Source organism: Danio aesculapii, chromosome 19 (genome assembly GCF_903798145.1).
Source record: "Danio aesculapii chromosome 19, fDanAes4.1, whole genome shotgun sequence".
Taxonomy (NCBI): Eukaryota; Metazoa; Chordata; class Actinopteri; order Cypriniformes; family Danionidae; genus Danio; species Danio aesculapii.
Window position 1 is genome coordinate 33,625,645 of NC_079453.1, and position 25,382 is coordinate 33,651,026.

The window sequence follows — 25,382 nt, forward strand, 5'->3', positions numbered from 1 at the left end:
TTTAAAAACAATTTAAACTTGTATAACTCATTCTTGAGCAAATTTAATGATGATTGATGATCACAGAGAGCCAACCAGATCTTTTAATCCCAGTTGCTTTGCGCAAGTCCTGTCTTGTTGATATGTCTATATGTGCTGCTGTGGAGACATGTTAATATGCAGCTGTCAATCAATTTGGTGGGCGGGGAATCCAAACTCCTACATCACGGTCAGCCTCAAAATAAGAGGGATCGACTTGGATCCTATTTTAACATCAGGAAATAAAAAAAAAAAATACTTTATTGAGTTTATATCACTCTATTATGACAGTGGACACACTATTGCTACACACAGTTCTGTCCAAACAGCTTACAAAAGATTTTCATCATAGGTGCCCCTTAAAACATCTTATTTTGTTGTAGTACTAAAGCCAAAAAAGACTTTCGTATGCAACAAAGGTGAGTTTTTTTTTAAGTTATACATGTTAAAACTCTCCCAGAGCTGTAAGGTGCATTATTTTATAACATCTAAGCATGAAAGCCCCGTCTTCCATTAATATAACACAGAAAAACCTGTCCTCCGTTATGAGTCATTGCTTTTCTACGCTTGTTTCATGTATAAATATTGCTTTTTCCCTGGCTGAATAAGCTAGTGCTGTCTCATTATGTTAAATGATGGAATGAATATTGCTGTGGAAACAGGGAGCGTCCCTCAGCACTGCGGCTCCGTAAAAGTCATTTCTCATCATTAGAGACGCAGCCATTCAATGCTTAAATGCTGGAGATGTGCTTCAGTGTGTGTGTGTGTTTATATATATTTACATGTGTTTATGTGCATTTCCGTGTGTATGTGTCTGTCTCATATGTGAGGGAATTGCCTGTTGCTTTAAGTGTAGATGCCTTACTTTTGTGTGTTGGTGTGTTTACATGCTTTTCTGTCTTATATGTGAGAGAATTTCCTGTTGCTTTGAGTGTAAATGGCTTACTTTTGTATGCTTATGTGTGTTCACATGTTTGTGTGAGTCTAGCTGTCTCATATGTGAGGGAATTTTCTGTTGTTTGAGTATAGATACCTTACTTTTGTGTGTTTACTTGTTTGTTTGTGTCTATCTGTCTCATACTGTATGTGAGGGAACTTTCTGTTGTTTGAGTGTAGATGCCTTACTTTTGTATGTTTATGTGTGTTCACATGTTTGTGTGAGTCTAGCTGTCTCATATGTGAGGGAACTTTCTGTTGTTTGAGTGTAGAGGCCTTACTTTTGTATGCTTATGTGTGTTCACATGTTTGTGTGAGTCTAGCTGTCTCATATGTGAGGGAACTTTCTGTTGTTTGAGTGTAGATGCCTTACTTTTGTGTGTTTACATGTTTGTGTGTGTCTATCTGTCTTATATGTGAGATAATCGTCGGTTCTTTGAGTATAGATGCCTTACTTTTGTGTGTTTATGTGTGTTTACATGTTTGTGTGTGTCTATCTGTCTTATATGTGAGATAATCGTCGGTTCTTTGAGTATAGATGCCTTACTTTTGTGTGTTTATGTGTGTTTACATGTTTGTGTGTGTCTATCTGTCTCATATGTGAGATAATCTTTGGTTGTTTGAGTATAGATGCCTTACTTTTGTGTGTTTATGTGTGTTTACTTGTTTGTTTGTGTCTATCTGTCTTATATGTGAGGGAATTTTCTGTTGTTTGAGTATAGATGCCTTACTTTTGTGTGTTTATGTGTGTTTACTTGTTTGTTTGTGTCTATCTGTTATATGTGAGGGAATTTTCTGTTGTTTGAGTATAGATGCCTTACTTATGTGTGTTTATGTGTGTTTACATGTTTGTGTGTGTCTATCTGTCTTATATGTGAGATAATCGTCGGTTCTTTGAGTATAGATGCCTTACTTTTGTGTGTTTATGTGTGTTTACATGTTTGTGTGTGTCTATCTGTCTCATATGTGAGATAATCTTTGGTTGTTTGAGTATAGATGCCTTTTGTGTGTTTATGTGTGTTTACTTGTTTGTTTGTGTCTATCTGTCTTATATGTGAGGGAATTTTCTGTTGTTTGAGTATAGATGCCTTACTTATGTGTGTTTATGTGTGTTTACATGTTTGTGTGTGTCTATCTGTCTTATATGTGAGATAATCGTCGGTTCTTTGAGTATAGATGCCTTACTTTTGTGTGTTTATGTGTGTTTACTTGTTTGTTTGTGTCTATCTGTTATATGTGAGGGAATTTTCTGTTGTTTGAGTATAGATGCCTTACTTTTGTGTATTTATGTGTATTTACGTGTTTGTGTGTCTCTATCTGTCTCATATGTGAGAGAATATTCTGTTTTTTGAGTGTAGATGCCTTACTTTTGTGTGTTTATGTGTGTGTATATGTTTGTTTCTGTCTATCTGTCTCATATGTGAGATAATCGTCGGTTTTTTGAGTATAGATGCCTTACTTTTGTGTGTTTATGTGTGTTTACATGTTTGTGTGTGTCTATCTGTCTCATATGTGAGATAATCTTCGGTTGTTTGAGTATAGATGCCTTACTTTTGTGTGTTCATGTGTGTTTACTTGTTTGTTTCTGTCTATCTGTCTTATATGTGAGATAATCTTCGGTTGTTTGAGTATAGATGCCTTACTTTTGTGTGTTTATGTGTGTTTACTTGTTTGTTTGTGTCTATCTGTCTCATATGTGAGAGAATATTCTGTTTTTTGAGTGTAGATGCCATACTTTTGTGTGTTTATGTGTGTGTATATGTTTGTTTCTGTCTATCTGTCTCATGTGAGGGAGTTTTCTGTTGTTTGAGTATAGCTGCCTTTTGTGTGTTTATGTGTGTTTACATGTTTGTGTGTGTCTTTGTCTCATATGTGAGATAATCTTCTGTTGTTTGAGTATAGATGCTTTACTTTTGGGTGTTTATGTGTGTTTACGTGTTTGTGTGTCAATCGGTCTCATATGTGAGGGAATTGCCTGTTGCTTTGAGTGTAGATGCTTTACTTGTGTGTTTGTGGGTTAACATGCTTTTCTGTCTCATATGTGAGGGAATTTCCTGTTGCTTTAAGTGTAGTTGCCTTACGTGTGCATGAGTGTGTGTGTTTGAGGAGCGGATTCACATTGTGTGGCTGAGATGAACTCTCTGTCGCTTCTCTATTGAACGCTGAAAAAACAGAGCTGTAGTAATGATGTCATCACCTGCCTCTCAGTGCTGACCTTGAATGAAGAGAGCTACTGAGCATGCTCACTGCAGCACTGTCTGTGTGTGTGTGCTTATCCTAGTATTCATAACTCTGTGAGGACCAAATATCCTCACAATTATTGCAATACCTGGAATTTTTGTAATTTTGACGTTTTTTTAATCATCCATAATTAAATATTTAGAAAATGTGAAATGGCAGAATGTTTTCTGTGAGAGTTTGATCAGTTTTGTACAGTATAAAAATTATTATGTGTATGGGTAAGTCCCCGTACAACATGAAAACCCACTATATTATGTGTTTGTGTGTACCTCTCTCTCTCTTTCTCTCTCTCTCTCTCTCTCTGTGTGTGTGTGTGTGTGTGTGTGTGTGTGTGTGTGTGTGTGTGTGTGTGTGTGTGTGTGTGTGTGTGTGTGTGTGTGTGTGTGTGTGTGTGTGTGTGCGTGTGTGTGTGTGTGTGTGTGCGCGCGAGCATGCTGGATTCTGGAGGTTGAAAAAAGGAAAGCATTCAACCTGGTGTCCTCTAATGCGCTCACACACACACAGAAATACACGCACACTCACACACCTGCTGCTGCTGAATTCCTTTGAGGCTCTCCATCTTGTTTCCTCTGTGTCCGGTGAGAAAAGAGAGATGATGTCTGCCATGGCACCTCCATCTGTAGAAGAAAAGCACCCTGATTAGTCCATGTGAAAAGCATACGCTACACTTTATGACAGCTGTATGAGGTGTTCATGCTTTGTGAGTGTAGATGACTTGATTTGTCTTGATTTGAAATGTATTTGTGTTGTCTAATCGGTCTGATTAGCTGTGTTCTGGGGTTTTAGAATTAGTACACTGGTGTATAGAAGTAGTTTATGCTAAAATGAAGATGTTGTGCCATTCAGTAGAGCACAGAGAAATTGTAACTAGTATTGAGAGGATTTATGGGAGTTACTGTTATTATATAAATTAATGTAACAAAAAAAAGAGATTAATACCTTTGAGACAGAAAGTCGAGACAGAAGGTTGGTTAGATAAACAGGAGCTAAATTATTTAAAGCTTTATATGTAAGAAGCAATATTTTAAATTCAAAACTAAACTTAACAGGCAGCCAGTGTAAGGAGGATAAGGAGGAGGATCCTTTGTAACAGTAAACACACATAAAAAATTTCCTGTTTTTGTTCGGTGTCTGTGACTTTGAAACCATATTTGAATATTCCCATATTACCGATGTGCTGTTTTTCTTTGATATTAATTTGTCTGTTAATGCTTTAGAAGTAGCAAATGTCATCATCCCGCACTCGTCAATGCGTTTGTTTGTTTTATTGTGGCTGTTCCATTGCACAATTCTAATTGGGTAGAACGAAAGTGTGCTCACTCAGTTGACTAGTAAGACTCTCAGGCCCTGTTTACACTAATACGTTTTAGTTTTAAAGCACATAAGTTTAGCTACGGTTAGACCATCTGTCCACACTACGCCGGAGTTTTCGGGCACCGCAAACTGAGCTTTTTGAAAACACTGAAGAGGCTGTTTTTGTTTTAAAACGCTGCTGCGACGTGTTAGTGTGGAAGGGGGAAAACAGAGACATCTGAAAATGGAGGCTGGGCTGCAGACATTTACCTGTCTGATTGGGGCTTTTTCCTCAATATTAAGTAGCCTTCACACAGTTCAGTCTTGCATCCTCTCCTTAAGTTCAATGCGGAAAACAAATTCCACGAGGACAATCTTCAAAGGGAACAGTGTATTTTATAACCTCATTCACATCACCCTGCAGGCTACATTGTATCACTTTTTTAACAATAAGATGAAAACATGATATAAGGAACTGCCTATTTTCTTTTGGATATTAGCAACTTAACAGACACCAAAAATGTTGAGGCATCATGTAGCTGCATATTCATATGGTCGTCATCTTCATTGTATGCATATTTTTTAACAAAACAGAGCCTATAACTTTCCTGCCTCCTTTCATTTTTATTGAAATTACGAAACATACCCTCTCTTTTGCTGAATATCAGTTTTAATAATTCATTAATGGTCAATATAAAAGTATAACGTACAATAAGTTCCAATCAAATCTGCAGAATCAGTGTACGCAGTAACATTAAATTAATATATTAACTTATTTTTGCGCTCAACCAAAAAACATTACCTGAAAACAAGTAATAGATTCAAAAATAAGAAAGTCGGGGAATATGTCAATAGATATAGACAACAAGATGAATTAAATATCACGTTTAACAAATACAGTGAGATTAGATCCAGCGGTAGATCCTTTATGAACAGTCCCATGTGCACAGCTCTCATCGCTGCAGTGCAAGCCAGAGTTTGTGTGTGGTCAAGTCATGTGCATTTTCGGTGTAGTGTAGATCGAGAGTTGTTTAGAAATGCTGGCTGAAACGCCAGTGTGGACGTGGATCGTTTTCATTCTAAAGCGTTGTTTTAAAACTAAAACGTATTTGTGTAAACAGGGCCTCACACACAGATGACAGTTACGCATTTGCTCTGGGCAGGGGAAATTAAATAATACAAATATATTTAGAATCGCAGCCTCTTGCTAATCGCAACATTTCAAATAGCAATTGTGATTGATTTTGATTAATCGCACAACCCTACCCTGAAGTGCTTTGAAATGTGCAAAGTGCATTTTTAATCTCTGTTTGTTATAATCTCAATTGAAACATGAAGAGAGGGTGGAACATAGAGTAGCTCCTCCCTTTAAAAAAAAATACCCAATAGCATTTTGTTTTCATCAACTCTCTGCCGGTGAGAGTGGTTGAGATCCAACAAATAAAATGTGAAGCATCTTGAAGGGGGCGGGGCATGTCAGATACTAGAGAGCATTTGATTGGTGAAACTGAAGTATGAGGTAGCATTGATTGATTTAGGCAGAAGTGACAAACTACAAGCTTTACATGTTCATATCAGTTTTATAACTTCTTAACATAAATTTTGTCACTATTTTGGAACACACTAGCTTATAGATATCCTTAAATTAACAATACTAACAATAACTCATTTAGTATAATGGGACCTTTAATGGGATAGTGCACTAAAAAATGTATGCTTTCATGCTATTTACTGCACACTCAAGTGGTTCCAAACCTTTATGAGTTTCATCATCTTGGAGTTATAAGATTCTATCTGCGTTCTGAATGATTTTGAGATGTTGAGCTTAAAAGTTTTTGCATTCCATAGCAGACAGTATGTGTGTAACATTTGCTTTTTAAATAGAAAGTCTTAAAATGTAAACAACGTATAAAAAAACATCCCATAATGTAAACAAGTTGTCATTTAATAAGAATATGTCAATAACTCAATTTTGACAAAAATGTCAGATAGAACTTTATAATTCTAAGGTGACGATTTCTTAATTCAAACGTAAAAGCTATTTTGAAGAAAGCTTAAAATCTGTAGCCATTTCTTCTGTTGTAGAAAAGCAAACACTATGGAAGTCAATGGTTACACGTTTCCAGCTTTCTTCAAAATATCTTATTTCTTGTTCAACGGAAGAAGGAAAATGAAACAGGTTTGGAGCTTGATTTGTAAAGTGAAGTGATTGTAAATAAGACTTTCACATTGATAATATATATTAATATGTTAACACTTTAGTTTACTGTAAGTACCACTTCTCACTAAGATATTGGGTGATTATTTGTATATAAATGAAATGTTCTGCGTGATCTTATTCTCCATCCATAACCCTACTTTAAACGACTACTTTAATGACTATTAAAAAGCAGCAAATTATGAGCTTATTGAGCTAGAAGTCATAGTCAATGATGCGTTAACAGTGAGAAAAATGAAGTGTGACCAGAATTTATTTTTAGCAACAAATCCTCATATTAGAATGATTACTGAAGGATCATGTGACACAGAAGACTGGAGTATAATGATGATTGCTGAGCATTTGACATCACATATAAAAATGTATTTGAAATATGTTAAAATATATATAAAAAAGAGAAAAAATAAAGACATATCACCGTTTCCTCTCATGATCTTCTATTTGCTTCAAATCAATGTTTGTATTGTTCTTATCATCCCAATTGCTTAAATTGATTCATGTATTTAAAAAAAAATTAACTTTAATAAACAAACTAATAAAATAAAATAAAATAAAATAAAATAAATAAATAATTAAACTAAATTAAATAATAATAATAATAATAAATAAAAATAAATAAAATAAAATAATTAAATTAAATCAAAATAATAAAATAAAATTAAATATAAATAAATAAAAATAATTAAATAATTAAAAATAAATAAATAAATAAATTCATTACTTTTCTTTCGACTTAGTCCCTTTATTAATTTGGGGTCGCCACAGCGGAATGAATCACCAACTTATCCAGCATATGTTTTACTCAGCAGATGCCCATCACTGGGATGAATCCATACACACACACTCATACGCTACGGTCAATTTTAGCATACCCAATTTACGTGTACCACATGTCTTTGGACTGTGGGGGAAACCGGAGCACCTGGAGGAAACCCATGCGAACACGGGGAGAACATGCTAACTCCACACAGAAATGCCAACTGATCCAGCCGAGATTTAAATGAATAAAATTAAATTAAAAAATAAAATACTTCCATAACCTACACAGCTGTAAAATTGTTCAGGTACTGATGCACCCCTAAACTTACCTTTTACCTCTTAATCTGTCATCTCCCATCATCGTATCTGTGCTTCACTCTCCCTCTCTTTCCATGTTCTGTCTCTTTTGCACGTTCACCAGGCTCCGCTACAAGGGTGGTATTGGCTTACTGCTTGTCCTATATCTGCTCATGGGAAACTTACACGCCGCACTGTGTTGTGTAACACACACGTACACTACTCTACTTTAAAATGGACTTTGTGGGGCAGACTGTGAGAATTAGAACTTGTTTTAGCAACCACAAACAGGTACGGAGATCCTGCTCATGTGTACGTGAGTGCTTGCATGCTTGAATATTTTGTAATGTTGGTGATATTGGATATATAAGATGTGTTTGAATTAATCATTTTCCTCTAGTCTGATTTGAAATAATTTCCCCTGGGCGTTTTACGGGTTTATGATCAGGCCATTTGAGCATGCAAAAGCAGCGCTAGAATGAGAGCTAAACATTTGTGTCTAAGAGACTTTTATTTTATATCCCTAATAAGGGATTCTCACAAAAAAATATGTGTAAATAGCTAACTTTTTGAAGTGCAAAATTCACACACGCAGTGCTAGGGTGTTGCTGTGTTCTGTTAATGCACGCTTTATGTTCTGTTAATGCACGTTGTTTGCATTCTGATGTGGTTGCTAGGGTGTTCTGGGTGGTTGCTATGTAGTTGTTAAAGCTGCTGTATGTACGTTTTTGACTCTTCTAAAGCATAAAAATAGCATAATATGTTTGCAGAAATTTAAGAAACATGCCAAGTGAACATTCTTGTTTATCTGAAAAACAATGCTGAAGCCAGATATTCTGCTTAGAAAATGTAAGTTATGTGCCAGAAAGCTGTCTTTGTTTTGAATATTTTAACCTGCCCAATTTTAAGTTTAGCCAATTATATTTCAGCACCCCAGTTGCCTTGCTGGAAAACAGTGTATTTCATTCATTCAGTCAGAAAATCTCTCAAAGCATGCGTCCGTGACCGAAATGCGACCTCCGGTGGACAGTAGCAGACTCCGAAATGAGACGCAGATTCAGAGTTCCACATGAGGTTATTAATTAGCAAATAATATAAATATTATGAACTTAAACATTAGAGCAGGTTACATTGTAACTCTGTGTCTTAACAACACGCTACGTGATGAGATACGCACGACAGAAATTTAAATACAGCCATTCAGAAGCACAGGATATACACTCACGAAATGGTAAGGTTTATAATCTTGTTAATACATATTCTACCTATTTAAAATTATTAAATGTAGATGCTGAATCACTGATATATGTTGGTTTTGAGCCACAGTTCTAAAGTTCAATTTCAGACGGTTTATTTTATCTTCAAGATCTGCTGCTGCCTTCAGTATGGTAATGAATGTCTTGTAAAAGGACATTCAAACTCACATTGTTAGCATTTAACACTGAATAAAGCACATAAGGTGTACCTGAGGTGATCAAAGTTTTCTGTTGTTCAGCTGCAAGAAATAGAAGCCTTTTATAATATTTCAATTCGAGGTGTTGGTTAAGACGTAAATCGTTTTAATGTAAAAAATATTCTTTCTATCGGGTGCCGTTGCTTTTATATAGAACACGATTTAAATCAGCCTTAAATCAGCCTTTAGGCTCTAGTCAGACTCGCTCCTGTTGGTCCTCAATCTGGCAACCTGCGCTTGCATTTGTTTTGATCCAGGTATGCAATACCTAGTTCACCCACTAGGTGTCAAACTTAAATACTGCACCTTTAAGGTGTTTTGAGTAATAGTGCAATCTGATGTGATCTAAGCTGCCCTGACAGGTGTGTTAATGAGTTATGCTGTGGTTGTTAGGGTATTCTGAATGGTTGCTAGGGCATTTTGATGAGTTATTATAGCCTGTGTTACATAAGATATGGGTAATCAGTAATCTTTGGGGTTAATGCATTGTGATATGGTTGCTAAGGTGTTCTGGTTGTTCACATAGGTGTTGTTATGTACTGTATAGTAGTTTCTATATTGTTTTGGATGTTAATGTAGTTGATACACTGTAAAAACACTGCAGGGTTTTACACAATTTATGTATGTTTTCCCAACACAAATTGATTGTTTACTTAACAAATTGAAGTGGATTGAACATAAAATAATTAAGCCCCCCCTCCCCCCCCCTTTAAAAAATTTTAATTAAAAAATCAAGAATTGTGCTTAGTCAAGTAGTTTGAACAAGCAAGAAAAAACGTTTTTTGAGTGTACGATGTCAGTGCTAGATTGCTGCTAAGTAGATTGCCATGGTGTTTTGAGTCGTTGCTTACAGTCCAAATCAAAAGACCTAACTTCCCCCACAGATCACTGCAAAAATTTTAAATTACGCTGTAAAAATTGCTTCATGTTGTCTCAACACAATTCGATTAAGTTAACCTAATCATTTTTACAAATTTAATTGGATTGAGCATAAAACCATAATTAAATAGAAAATGAGGCGAATAACTGCAAAAAGGGCCACTTTTTGAAAAAAAAGAACCACCCCTTTCACCAGGCTGCCTACGGGCCTGATAAATACATACTGTACATGCATATAAACATCATTAAAGAAAGAAAGAGGGTAAAAAGAAAAAAAGTTTCTGGATGTATGAATACCAATAAAGACTCAATTATGAACATCTGTATTTTGTACACAAGTACGTAGTAATTAAGTCCGCCTAATGTAAACTGTGACAGCAATTTCTTAAAAGTTTGTTACAGTCATTCAAACCAAATTGGTCAAAGTTTGTGTGTCTACTGCTAGAAAATTCCTGGTCTTAAAAGCATTTACCACACATGTGTGTCACCTTAAACACTGACCTGAGGGATCCTGGCAGTCTTGTTTACACAACACAACAGCCCGAGCTAGGCCTCCAGGAGCTGATTTTTGAGGGAAGTGATATTCAGAGAAATGTCTAAATGATGTGTGAAGCGTGTCTCATAAAAAGACTGAGCTTGCAAGAATTACTCCACTCCCGTTTATGACTTGAGCCGCAACCACGTGACGCATAAAAGTAGAAAAAGACATTAAAGTGGCAGTAATGGTGTTTTTTATTATTAAACAGCTGCATACAGTACATCTGATATAAACGCTCAGCCACAGGATTGTGTTTTAACCTCAGATTTCTGGAAATACAAAATAGATTCAATGGAATTAGTATCATGCTTGGTTACCTATTAGAGAACGCTCCTGGTGTAATAATTTTCTCACCGTAGTAAAGCAGATGTCCTCTTGACTCTGGGTTAGATTGATCATTCACGCTGTGGTTGTAGCAGCACTATGAAGATCATCTACGGCACAGAGACCTTTTGAGGTAGGACATTCAAGCAGTCTGCAGTGGGTTTAGTTTTAGTGCATTGGACAATTAACCTGCAGCTAGATCATCTATAAATTTGATTGTTGTAGAGAGTACCAGAATTAAAACCGGTTAATTTCACCACAATAATTTCAGTTGTGCACAAAACACAAACTTTCAGCAATGTTAAATAGTAGCTCTTTGTCCATCTTTGTTTTGTCATTTTGTCTAATTTCCATATAATTCTTTGCCTCCAATGGAATTTTGTTATGATTTTGGTCGACATTAAAGTTTCTAATGCTTCAATGAAAGTTTTTAAATCAAGGAGATACAAAGATATTGAACAAATCAGATTTCTTGCATGAATGTGTCAAGTTATTGTACTGCTCTTCTATAATCCTAAAAAAAATACTGTAATATAGTCATTAGAAAATAATAGAATATATACAAGTATGCAAATAGGTGTTATTGTCAGATTATTTTTTTTAAACAGAAAATGGATTGATAGTGTGAGAACTCACGTAGAAATCTGATATATGACAATGCATACTAATGACATATGTTACATAAAAGTATATATTTGGATTTCACATACTGTATATAAAATGTCATACAGTATATGCAAAATGTATTTCAAAACATTGCAAAAATGGTCGCTTTCATAGTTCTTTTAACCATTGGAATTACAAATATGCACATATATTTTCAAATATATTAGCTCAAATGTCTAACTTTATATATGAGCAAAATCACACGAGTAGCAGTGCGATATGGCTTTATGTCTGCACTTGTGGGAGGTGTGCATTGCCATGAGGCTGCAAGCCAAGTGCCTTAGTGTCCCACCAGTGACGACATACAGTCAAATTGCACAACTACGAGCGTGATATTGCGTTTATACAAGAATTCAACGGCCTAACCGTGTAATTAAAAAAGAAAATCAAACACGGAGAGTCTAAAAATCCTTTTGTATGAGGAACTATTGTCTTCTGCCATTCATTCACATCTGCAGCTGACATCAGAAAATATGTCCGATTTTAATGATTCTGTAGCGTAATATCTAAAGCGATGACAAAACAGGTGATTTTGCTGACATTCTAAGATTATAAGGCTGAACGGCATAAAATGCCATCAGTCTAGAGACATTTCCTAGAATTTCTCTGTTGCAATCGGGAGATCACCCTGAAAAAACCAAAGCAAAGCAAACATCATCAGAAACACTATCTGACTATAGTATGAATACAGCATTACAACATACTAAAGACAAAGATTTTGACTTAGAAAGTCACTTACCTGTTTTTATAATGATTTGATCAGCTGTAGTTTGAAATCACGTTGAGTTTTTCTCCTCTAAGGGCTTAATATGCAGTCTCTGTCGCCTCTGTGGTGGAATGTCAACCGCCTTTGCTCTGCTCTGCTCAGTATAACTGGCTGAGAGATGCCGTCGCTCTGTATCTCCAAAAATATAAATATTTAAAAAAGGCAATGTCCCTATAATTAAACTGCATAGTCGCAATCTAAAAGAACTACATTCTCACCTAAAAAAAGCCTCAAAATTACATTGTTATCCAACAGCTGCAATATTTGTCAAACTGTAGTGAGTTTTTTGATCTGCTGTCACTCTATATGGGTGGAGTAATACAGAAAGGTGAGGAGGCTGTACGAGTTCTGATATAGCAGAATATCGCACAACTATCAGCCAATTAGATTCAAGAACCAGACAGAACAGTTGTATGAATAATTATATCTAATATATTTCAACATTTACAGTCAAGTCCTGGTGTATGAATAATTTCTGGCTTGACACTATGCTCATATTTATAATTCCAATGGCGCCAAAAAAGTCGAAAGGGGCCATTTTTGCAATATTTCAAAATATATGTTGCATATATAACTGCAGGTTAACTATGTGGTGTCGCCACAGCAGAATTCAATTCAATTCAATTCACCTTTGTTTGTGTAGCGCTTTTACAATGTAGATTGTGTCAAAGCAGCTTCACATAAAAGGTCATAGTAAATTGGAACAGTGTAGTTCAGTTTGTAGTGTTTAAGTTCAGTTCAGTTTAGCTCAGTTCAGTGTGGTTTAAAATCACTACTGAGAGTCCAAACACTGAAGAGCAAATCCATCGATGCGTAGCTCTACCGATCCCAAACCATGCAAGCTAGAGGCGACAGTGGAGAGGGAAAAAAAACTTCACTAATTGGCGAAGTGAGGAAAAAAAACCTTGAGAGAAACCAGACTCAGTTGGGCACGACCATTTTAATTTCTTCGCTGGCCAAACGTCTTGTGCAGAGCTGCAGTCTCAGCGGCGGAATGAACCCTTATGCATGAATGAAACTTATGCATGCCCTTCCAGCTGCAACCGGGAAACATACACTCTCATTCACACACATACATACTCTAGGGACAATTTAGCCCAGCCAATTCACCTATAGCGCATGTCTGTGGACTTGTGGGGGAAACTGGAGCACCTGGGGAGAACATGCAAACTCCACACAGAAATGCCAACTGATCCAGCCAAGGTTCTAACCAGCGACCTACTTTCTTCTTGCACCGCGCCGCCCATTAATTAGTTACTAGTTAATTAAAGTTAATAGTAACAAATAAATTCATGGTAACTAAAAACCGTAACTTTTGTGATTTTGATTGTAATTCAATAATATGCACCTTTTGTAAAGCTCTATAAATTGTAAAAAGCTCAGTACAAATGAACTTGAATTGAAATGAATATATATATTCATAATTCACTTATGTTATAATGTGTAAAATCCAGATATGAATTTGTTTGTCATGTATGTAATTTGCATATATTTCCATGTATCAGATTTCTAATTCCAAGTATCAGATTTCTAAGCATTTGTATATGCAGTCTGTTAACAGTGTGCACAGTATTATAATGTCATACTTTTATGTAAACTAAGTTGCTAAAAATATAACTTTTTAATATACCATGGCCAAAACCAATCTTGTTTTCAAGCTTCTTAAATGCACAGGAGACTAAGAGTGTTTTAATACGATAGTATGTCTAGTATGTCTGCATATATAATGTTGTATACTATAGCACTTGTGTCTTGGTTTTTCTCCTGTGTTGCTTTTGGATTTGGCACTTGTTCCCTCCCTCGTTCACATGTTCACACATCCCACTATCAGTCCTCGGTCTCAGACTCCTGTAGCACTAATGGCTGTTGTCACAAGTTTTACTGCAGCACCCGCTGCGACCATCTGTCTGGTCTCTCTCTCGCTCATCAATGATGCTTTATCAGCACGTCTGCCAAAATACAATGTTGCCAGAGCAGCACAGAGGATAATTAATCTGCAGAATTGGATGATATGGCACGAGTGTATACTTGTTAATCACTGCAAAGAAAGCACGAAATGACATTGACATGAAACCGTGACCTCTGCCTTCCATTTGCATCGCAACTCGAGCCATAAACCCTGCTGCCTTGCAACTAGGGGATGGGTGACAATGGATATGTGTATTGATATTTCTGGTTATAAAAGTGAAAAGACTGTACATTGAAAATGTGTATCAAACTAAAGTAACTCAAACAAAAGAAAAATAATAATAATTGATTATTTATATACAGTTGAAATCTAAATTATTAGCCCTCCAGTGAATTTTGTTTCCGTTTTCAAATATCTCCCAAATAATCTTTAACAGAGGAAGCAATTTTTCCACAGTATTTCCAATACTTTTTTTCTTATTATTTGTTTTATTTTGTCTAGAATAAAAGCTGTTTTTATTTTTTTAAGTCATTTTAAGGTCAATATTATCAACCCTCTTACGCAATATTTTTTTTCGATTGTCTAGAGAACAAACCATTTTTATACAATGATTTGCCTAATTACGCTTATTTGCCTAGTTAACCTAATTAATCTAGCTAAGCCTTTAAATGTTACTTTAAGCTGAATACTAGTGTCTTGAAAATATTTAGTAAAATAGTATGTGCTGTCATCATGGCAAAGATAAAAGAAATCAGTTTTTAAAAACTAATTCTTAAAACTAATATGTTTAGAAATGCGTTAAAATCTGCTTTACATTAAAACGAAATTAGTGCAAAAAATATACAAGGGGGCTAATAATTCAGGAGGGCTAATAAATCAGACTTCAATTGTATAAATACATTATTTTATACAAAAAAAATATGTAATTATACACATGTTTTATTATTTTTTTTTAATGAATCACTATTTATTAATATGAATTTTAAAAATGTTAATGTGCCATGTGCTGCTAAATATCTGTATTGACCATTGTCATTATTTAGGTTGTAGTAGTAGTAGTAGTAGTAGTTGTTGTTGTTGTTGTTGTTGTTGTTGTTGTTGTTGTTGTTGTTGTTGTTGTGGTTATAGTAGTAGTTGTGGTTGTTGAAGTAGTTGTGGTTGTTGAAGTAGTAGTAGTTTAAGTTATAGTAGTAGTTGTGGTTGTTGAAGTAGTTGTGGTTGTTGAAATAGAAGTAATTGTTTTTGTTGTTGTTGTTGTTGTTGTTGTAGTTGTGGTTAAAATAATAGTTGTGGTTGTTGAAGTTGTAGTAATAGTAGTAGTGGTTGTACCATAGTAGTAGTAGTAGTTGTTGTTGTTGAAGTAGTTGTAGTGTTTGTTGAAGTAGTTGTGGTAGTGGTTGAAGCTGTAGTAGAAGTAGTAGTGGTGGTGTTGGTGGTAGTAATAGTAGTTCAAGTAATACTAGTAGTGGTTGGTTGAAGTAGAAGTAGTAGTTGTTGCTGTTGTTGAAGTAGTAGTTGTGGTTGTTGTTGTTGTTGTTGTTGTTGTTGAAGTAGTAGTAGTTGTAGTTGTAGTGGTTGTTGAAGTAGTAGTGGTAGTGGTTGAAGCTGTTGTAGTAGTAGTAGTAGTAGTAGTGGTGGTGGTGCTAGTAGTAGTTGTTGTTGAAAAAGTAGTGGTTGTTGTTCTTGTTGTTGTTGTTGTTGTTGTTGTTGTTGTTGAAGTAGTAGTAGTAGTAGTGGTTGGAGTAGTAGTAGTTGTTGTTGTTGAAGTAGTAGTAGTGGTAGTAGTAGTAGTAGTAGTTGTTGTTGTTGTTACAGTAATAGTTGTGGTTATAGTAGTAGTTATTGTTATATTAGTAATTGTGGTTGTTGAAGTACAGTAGTTGTGGTTGTTATAGTAGTAGTGGTGGTTATAGTAGTAGTTGTGGATGTTGAAGTAGTTGTGGTTGTTGTAGTTGAAATAATAGTTGTTGTTGTTGTTGTTGTTGTTGTTGTTGTTGTTGTTGTTACAGTAGTTGTGGTTATAGTATTAGTGGTGGTTATAGTAGTAGTTGTGGATGTTATAGTTGTTGTAGTTGAAATAGTAGTAGTAGTAGTTGTTGTGGTTGTTGAAGTAGTTGTTGAAGTAGTCGTAGTAGTAGTTGTTGACAAGAGCGTAGAATTGGCATTGATGGATTGATGTCCCACCAATATCCACCAATTACTCAAATGTCCCTACCAATAATTAAATCAACTTCAAAATAATAAAATAATGCTCCGTCAACCCTTAGTAACCTACTTGTGCAAAAAGTCAGGTTTGCTACGAGTTCATCATAATACTATTAACCAAGGCTGTGCAATTAATCAAAATTCGCTTTAGATTTTGGCCTCCATGATTATGAGAAACTATAATCGGCATAAAATAGTTAAATTGCGTCACACATCTCTCTAAATTTCTCTACATTCATACCTCCTCAAAGCCCGACTACAGTAAAATCATGTAAATTGACTTTTGCAGCATGGGATATGATTGTTATTTGCATTATTTGGTGCTTATTTTATATTATTAAGTACTTTATTCGTGTTTTTAAAAGCATGAAACAGAACTTGTGCTGTTCAATGCAGCTCTAAGATGGTATGTCCCCAACAATGTCAAGAGCAAAACTATGCCCTTGGTTGTTGAAGTAGTAGTAGTAGTAGCAGCGGTCATTGTGGTGGTGTTAGTTGTTGCAGTAGTAGTAGAAGTAGCTGTAGTAGCAGCAGTAGTAGTTGCAATATTAGTAGCATTAATAATTGCTGTAGTAGTAGTTGTAATTGTTGTTGTTGTTGTTGTTACTGTTGTCAACTTTTTTACTGTCATCTGTCATTATTATATATCAATACATTACTATCATTGTTGTGACTCCTTACCACTGCTTGGTTTTTATCTCTTTTATTTATATCTGTGTGATTCACTTCATTTATTGATATGTGTGACTAATTATTCATATGTAAATGATTTTCTACTGTTATGCATGTTGTGTGTGTGTGTGTGTGTGTGTGTGTGTGCGTGTGTGTGTGCGTGTGTGTGTGTGTGTGTGTGTGTGTGTGTGTGTGTGTGTGTGTGTGTGTGTGTGTGTGTATATATATATATATATATATATATATATATATATATATATATATATATATAATACCTTTTTTGTTTTGTTTTGCTTTTCATCAGTTTTTTTGTTGGGTTTTTTTTCTCTTTGTTTCTTTCATTTGTATGTGATCCCAATATGAGTACCTTTTGTATAATATTACAATAAAAATAATACTAATAAATAAATATCTGTTAAGATATAGGCTTTTTAAGATGCTTAAAAGTGGCATCTGTTGCACTTTTTAGAGACTTTTGATCATTAAGAAATCTCTGTCGAACCTGAAACCACTCTTTTCATACTGGGCTTTCAGTTCTGTGAGATTAGTCAACTTTTAAAAATATTTTTGTACATCCATAGCTGCGACACAAATGCTACATAAGCAGAGGGCATGTCACTTGGAAATAGATTGCCGCTATCTAATCCTCTAAAGGCAACAGTTTATTTCTCACGTAATACCCCAGAGATGAATGACACACGGCTTCCTCACTGCAATCTGCGCTGTGGAGTCCTGCTCCTCAATACTGATCTAAGATCTGCGCTTCTGGGAGTTGAGGGATGTGATGTCATTACGATGCTAATGCCTCATGGAATACCGCAGGTGGTTACCAAAAACAGATAATGCTGATCTGAGTGCAGCTCTAATGAGGAGCATCTTTATTCAAAGTGGAAATATCATGAAAATCTGAATATCTTTTTCCTTGTTTACATGTTATAATCGGATCCCTGGTGCATGTACCAACCCAGAAAATGTAAGTAAGGACAGCCCAGTAACTATATTTTAATCAGCCTTTTTCTGCAAGATCTGTAGGTAAACAAACCGTTCAGATTTGATAAAAGAAGGGTATATTATATTATATTATATTATATTATATTATATTATATTATATTATATTATATTATATTATATTATATTATATTATATTATATTATATTATATTATATTATATTATATTATATTACACCCCATAATCTGCACGTTTCCACCCACTGTGCCACCCAATGTGTCAAACATAATCTTGCACAAACTGACTGAGACATGTCAGATATACAGTAAATCAAATATAAAGCCATAAAATTACACAAAACAAACAAACAAACAAACAAATGTATAAAATAACTTAACAAAAAAGAACAACAGACTGTGCAGATGTCAAACAGAAACTCTGTAAGGGGTAAAATAAAACCATATTCTTGAAACAAATCATTTAATTGTTAAGCCTTCGCATCCTTCATTATTTTTATAGCTTCTACATAGGTGGCAAACTCCTTTTATAAAGACAGTCAATTGAGGAGCTGTTTTCAAAACGTTGAAATGTTGAGATTTATGAATGAAGCATTTAAGTAAAATAAGTAAACAGTTTGCAGTTAAGTCATCCTCTTTGCTGTCCAAATGTACTTCAAATTACACAATGTCCCAACAAATAGAAGGAAACATTGAAATATATTGTTTTATCCAGTTTTCCACATCAGACCAGAAATGATTAACCAAATTACAATAAAGAAATAGATGTTCAACAGTTTCATTATCACTATTGCAGAATTGGCAAACATTACAATTCACATTAAATCTTTTCCTCAGAAACTCCTTTGCAGGGAAAATACCATACATCATTTTAAAATGTACGACTCTGTATTTTGGAGGAATAGGAAATATCAAATATTTGCATCTAATTTTCTTAACTAAATTCTTATTAAAAGGTTGGAAAATATAACTTCTATTAATAGCACCAGGATAGCATTCCTGTATAAGACACTTTCTAATAAACGTATTTGCACATTTATTGTCCACAAAATTTAACTTGCCTATTTTAAGATCCATAATTTTTGGTGTGACATTGGAATAAACTAGGATCTAATTTAACAAATTAATTAATGGTAAGGGAATACCTCTAATTACTTTCAAATCATCTTTTTTAACACAATTAAATTTAAAGATAGTACCAAGCTCATTGCAACTAACAAAACCACCATTCTTATCTAAAATGTGCAGTACTGGCCAAATATCATTTTGCCACCAGTCCTCCAAAAAAAAAAAAAGATTTGCCTTGCATTAATATACAGCAATTGTTCAATAATTAAACATTATGAGGACTGAAGATATGTTTGTACAACATTTTTCAATACAACACAACCTGCAAAGTTTCAGTGGAATTTTATATAATTTAAAGTCACATTGTAAAAAAAATACTGTATACCTCCCAGTTTTTTAAACAAATAAAATGGGATTACAAACCAATATGAATCCTCATTTTTTTTATATATGTTTACAGCCATTTAAGTTTAAGTACTCCATTCATAATATCAAAATCTATAGCCTTTAATCCACCTTCACTATATTCCATAATTATATCATCTTTCCTAATATAGTGATACTTTTTTCTCCAAATGAAATTATAATTAATGTTATTTATTTCTTTTAACTTTTTGGATGAAATTGATAAGCATAGATAAATTAATCTGGAAAAGTGCATCTAGAAGTTGTATCCTCTTCCTCTCTGATTTTGTGACTCTAGTAAGAACATACATGGTTTCAATTTACTTTTGGTCATTTCTGACATCTTGCCTGTTTGCTTGTTTTGTTGTTTCTGAAGTGTCAGAATAGCCTGTAAAGACTCTGCCCTCTTCTGGAAATCAGCAACACATTTGAATGTAAAGGGACATGTTTTTACTCACCCACAGTAGATGCAGATTTGAAAAGCTATAACAAATGATCTCTGGGTTATTTTGTTCTAAAAATTGACAGTGACACAGTCTGGGGACACTTAATCTGTTTTACATCTTATAAAAAAAGGGCATAATATATCCCTTTTAAAGAGCACACTCACTGCACATGCTCACTCCGCCTTTGTGTTGTCTTGTTAGTCGGTTTCCATAGAGGTCTGCTCTGTGTTGAGAGCGTCTGAAGGGAGTGGAGCTGCAGGATGACAGAGTTGCACTAGTATGAGTGTGACGGCTGAAGTAAAAGCACCCGAGTGCACCTGGATCATGTTTGCTCATCGCTCGGTTCATGACCTCATGACGGGACGGGGCTTCAAGGGTGCGAATGTGTCTTGTTGGTGACTGTACAGACTCTGGATCTGTGTTGTTATTAATACACTGTTTGTTTTTGTGTCTGCAGGCTGTGCTGGAGGCCTGCGCTGAAACTACGAGCCGCGTTGGGATTGTAACGACTTCAATGGGCCACGACACTCACTGAAACACTGGAGGCTACTGAATGAGGTATATAAGCCAGCCGCACTCGCACACATGAACATGAGCACTGACATTAAATTCTAGATTTTAATTAATGATGATAAATAGATTTTAGTTGTTTTAATTCTTATTATATACAATTAAAGTCAGAAATATTAGCCCTCCTGAATTATTAGCCCCCTGTATATTTTTTCCCCAATTTCGGTTTGATGGAAAAAAAGACTTTCTCAACACATTTCTAAACAGAAATGGCTTTTTAAAATGTTTAACAGCTTAATAGTGATTGTATTATTTGTAGTATGACGGGTAATGGTTGCCGCCATGTTTAGTCTGCTACGTGGGGGAAAAAGGGGGCATTACCTGCTCAGAAAGAATGTGTGCCTCCCACCTCCCTTTTTCATAAAGGTTTGTTCACTCAAAAACGAAAATTTCTTTCTGTCATTAATTCCTAATACTACCATCATTCCAACCTTCAGAACACACATTTAGATATTTTATAATATGTGGATAAGATGAAGGCAAGCAGCCTAGTTCATTACATGTTTTGGTTAACTAATTCTTTAAATACAACTCTCTTGAGCACTAAAGGGAAAAAATACAGAAGAAATTTGCTGTTAAATTAATTTTATCTGACACACAACTGCCATTCATTTTTCAGTTAGGGGATATTCATTTCTTTTCGGCTTAGTCGCTTTATTAATCTGGGGTCGCCACAGTGGAATGAACCGCCAACTTATCCAGCATATGTTTTACGCAGTGGATGTCCTTCCAGCCGCAACCCATCACTGGGAAACATCCATACACACACACTCATACACTACGGTCAATTTTACCATACCCAATTCACCTGTACCACCTAAAACCCACGCTAACAAGGGGAGGACATGCAAACTCCACACAGAAATGCCAACTGACCCAGCCGAGGCTCGAACCAGCGACCTTTTTGCTTCATGCTACCCACTGCGCCACTGTGTCACCCAGATAGGGGAAATGTAGCCTAATAAAATGTTTAGTTGGACACTGCACATTCCCACAGTAGGCTACACTATAATTAATATTTAAAATTATTATGTTCATTCTAAAATTGACAAAACGCAGAACCCTTTTGGATGTTTGCTTTCATTTTGACATTGCCAAAGCGTACTTTTACAGTGTGAAAAGAAACATCCCATTATGAGGCAGCAGTCTCAAGTACACTTAAAATGACTTAAAGATGATCGGTTTGCGAAGTCAAGTCTGCAGTGTTATAAGTTAAATGGGTAGTGCGTGAGTACGTGGATTTGTCGCGGATCAACTTCTCACATGCGCTGCAGGTAGGCTGAATTATAATCTTTAAAAAATATGTAATTAAAGCTGTACTGCTATTTGCTCATGCAAATTTAAACACCAGAAAAAATATTGTAGGCCTATTTTAACAGCTAAAATACAGTTAGCAAATCGATTTTGTTTTCACTTGTAGCTCAAAAAACCTCACTTATGATAGCCTAACATTAATCCTTATTTTTACCTGTAAAATTACGAAAAAAGTTATATAGCCTATTGAGTTGCGTGTTATCCATGCCAAAATTTAACCAGTTTTAACAGTAATAACTGTAAATTTAGGTATCTTTTTTAGGTATTTTTCTGGCTACACTACTGCCTTAGAATGTAACTAAGTAACACATTTAGCTACTATTTTTTTTAAATGACAATAGATTGTAATATTTATCTTTTTCCTAACTCTGATAGAGGATTAGTTGGGTAATAGTCAACGTGAAGCATGATGACTCTGTTGATGCTGATTTCGTTATACTTATTTACCGGTTATAGAATAGTCCAACCATGGGTTAGCTTGCATGTGTGGGTATGGTTTCACATCTTTACCTTAAACGTTAATTATTTATATTATTTGAAATAAAATGGAAAGAAATAAGAAGAATAAAATATGATTTAGAGCACACGTTTAGCGCTGAAGCCATGATCCGTCTGCGTTTATGTAAACAGTATTGTCGCATCATTACCTTCACTGATAAAATCAGTAGGCCTACTAGCAAAACTGCACATTATTATTACTATAAAAGATATAAGTCAGTAACTTAGGCAGTAATGCAAAGTAATAATAAATAAGTGAATAAATAGCCTAAATAAAAGGAACAAGAGGGACCAAAATCAGTCACCAGGTCTAGTGCCCCCCTATGGAATTAAAATGCCCCCTCAGTTATGACATCCTGGGCCTGGTCTGCGCTGCAGGAGAGGGTAAAGGCTAAATGGGATACAGCTGAGGATACTCGCGCCAGTATAGCATAATTTTTGTGACACTGGTCAACAATAAATAATATTTTTACATTACCATGAGGGTTGGGTTTAGGGTTGAGGTAGGGGTAGATGCTAATAAAATACAATTAATGCGTAATTTAATAAATAATATAAATACTTCTCATTAACTTCTGATCGCAGCTGTATCTCTTTTAGCAACGACTGCCGGAGAGTTCCGAGCTGCTGGATTTACTTCATGTTTATTCATAATTTTCTTCCGAAATACATAAAGGTAAGTAACTGTTTATCTGGGAGAGGAATAAAGAAAATATTCTAGTAACATAAACAGTGTATATCTTAGGTAGATAAAGCGCATTGTCCAGTTATAGGGGATAATAATAATAATAATTAATAATATTGACCTTCAAATTCTTTTTTTTTTTTTTTTATAAAAAACTGCTTTTATTCTAGCTGAAATAAAACAAATAAGACTTTCTCCGTCAGAAAAAATATTATAGGAAATACTGTGAAAAATTCCTTGCTCTTTTAATCATTATTTGGAAACATTTAAAAAAGAAAATCAAAGGAGGGCTGATAATTTTGACTTCAACTATATATGCACAATTTATTATTTTACATCAAATGAAAATGACAACAGCACTCACACACACATGCCTGTTGATAGCAGTGACCTTTATTTCTACATTTTACTACTTATCTGGAGCACAGTTGTAAAAATAACTCTTGCTTAATCTCTGTCCTACTCAGCCATTCAATCACGCAGTGATTGGTGGAGCAATAACTCAGATCTGCCTAGCAACAGTTCTGTTTACTAGACAACACAGCTGGGACTGAAAGAGGCACTTTCACGTAAAACACCTCCAGGAAAAAAAAACTAGTTTGCTCAAACCGCTTGGGGAAACACAGCTTTAATGATTCATGCCTGAAGAGCTGGCGTACTGTAATGTGCAGGTTTACTGTAGTGTGTTCACACGTGCGGATGGTTATACGTACCATTAGAGAGTATGCATGTGTTCAGGCATGTTCTAATGAGTGTAGGTGCGGTCTAATGTAGTTTACATGCTTGATATCATGTCAATCTGAATTTGTTGTTTGTATGGTTTAAAAAGCTAGATTGTGAATGAGTGGCACAAAGAGCCCCCTGCTGGTGGAGGAAACATTGTTGAGCTAATGTTTGTGCTGATTGAAAATTAATTTATGAAAATAAGACTATTATAATTTTAGGTAACACTTTACTTGTTCATAAGACTGTCATAAACCCTTTATAATTATGACATAATGTCATGAATATAAAAAAAGATTTATTTTCGCTCAGTTAGGTCATTTTAAATGCAAAGATGACATTATTTGAAATGTTTTTATGACAACTTGACATAAACAAATACATTAAAACCTGTCAGTGTGTTTGTCATGACAACTTGTCATCACCAAGACAACATAACTTGTTATAAATCTGTCATAACCATGATTATCATGAGGCTATTATGATTGTCATGAATATTTTTTTCTGATCGCTTTTTCAGTTTAGCAAACTGAATCGGACATTTTAATGCAAATATTAATTTGTACCACTGTACACTACCTGACAAAAGTCTTGACGTCGTTCCCAGTTGTAAAAGCAACAAACAATAACTTGAGTTCTAGTTGATCATTTGGAAAAGTGGCAGAAGGTAGATTTTTTTTCGATGAATCACCTGTTGAACTGCATAATAATCATCACAAATACTGCAGAAGACCTATTGGAACCTGCATGGACCCAAGATTCTCACAGAAACGAGTAAAAACAAATATGGTTTGGGGTTACATTTAGTATGGGGGTGTGCAAGAGATCAATAGCCTGATGTAGGGAGACATTTGTGCTTCCCATTACATTACAAACCCCAGGAGAAGGCAAATTCTTCAGCTTAGCGCTCCTCCTCATACTTCAGCCTCGACATTAAAGTTCCTAAAAGCATAGAAGGTCAAGGGGCTCCAGAATTGGCCAGCCCAGTCTCTAGACATAAACCTTATTGAGCATTTCTGGGCTAAGATGGTGGAGGAGGCATTGAAGATGAATCCATAGAATCTTGATGAACTCAGGGAGTCCCGCAAGAACACTTTCTTTGCCATTCCAGATGACTTTAGTAATAAGTTATTTGAGTCATTGCAGAGATGTATGAATGCAGTCCTCTAAGCTAATGGGAGTCAAACACAATATTAATTATTTTATTATTATATTATGACTTTATTATTTATTATTCTATATTGTACATTATTTCTGTTAAGTGACAAGACTTTTGTGTAAGCAAAGTCAGACCTTACTGTCCTAATTAAATAATTAAAAATCAAGACATGATCATATTTTATTTTGGTGAAATAAGCGTAATCTAGAGGCCTTTGTCTTTCATATAAGCCACTTCTGATACCAAATGATCAACTAGAAGTTAAATTATTATTTGTTGTTCCTAAAACTTGGATAGGCGACAAGACTTTTGTCAGGGAGTGTAGTTGAGATCAAGAAAAATATTATTGATAGAGCTATAAAATAATAAAATGC

The 25,382-nt window shown here is 35.0% G+C and overlaps 1 protein-coding gene and 1 long non-coding RNA gene across 2 annotated transcripts in view; one reads left to right on the plus strand and one right to left on the minus strand.

Moving 5' to 3' along the window:
• The window catches only part of atxn1a (ataxin 1a), a 205,691-nt gene that overhangs the window by 118,029 nt on the left and 62,280 nt on the right, over positions 1–25,382 (plus strand). Inside the window, exon 3 of the mRNA XM_056480057.1 lies at positions 20,517–20,617. The gene's annotated coding sequence lies outside the window, so the exon portion shown is untranslated. The remainder of the gene's footprint in view (positions 1–20,516; positions 20,618–25,382) is intronic.
• LOC130246893 (uncharacterized) lies at positions 28–7,942 on the minus strand. The gene is made up of 3 exons (XR_008839465.1): positions 7,795–7,942; positions 3,722–3,812; positions 28–242 (listed from the first exon to the last, which is right to left on the minus strand). It is a non-coding gene; the product is annotated as an uncharacterized LOC130246893 (long non-coding RNA).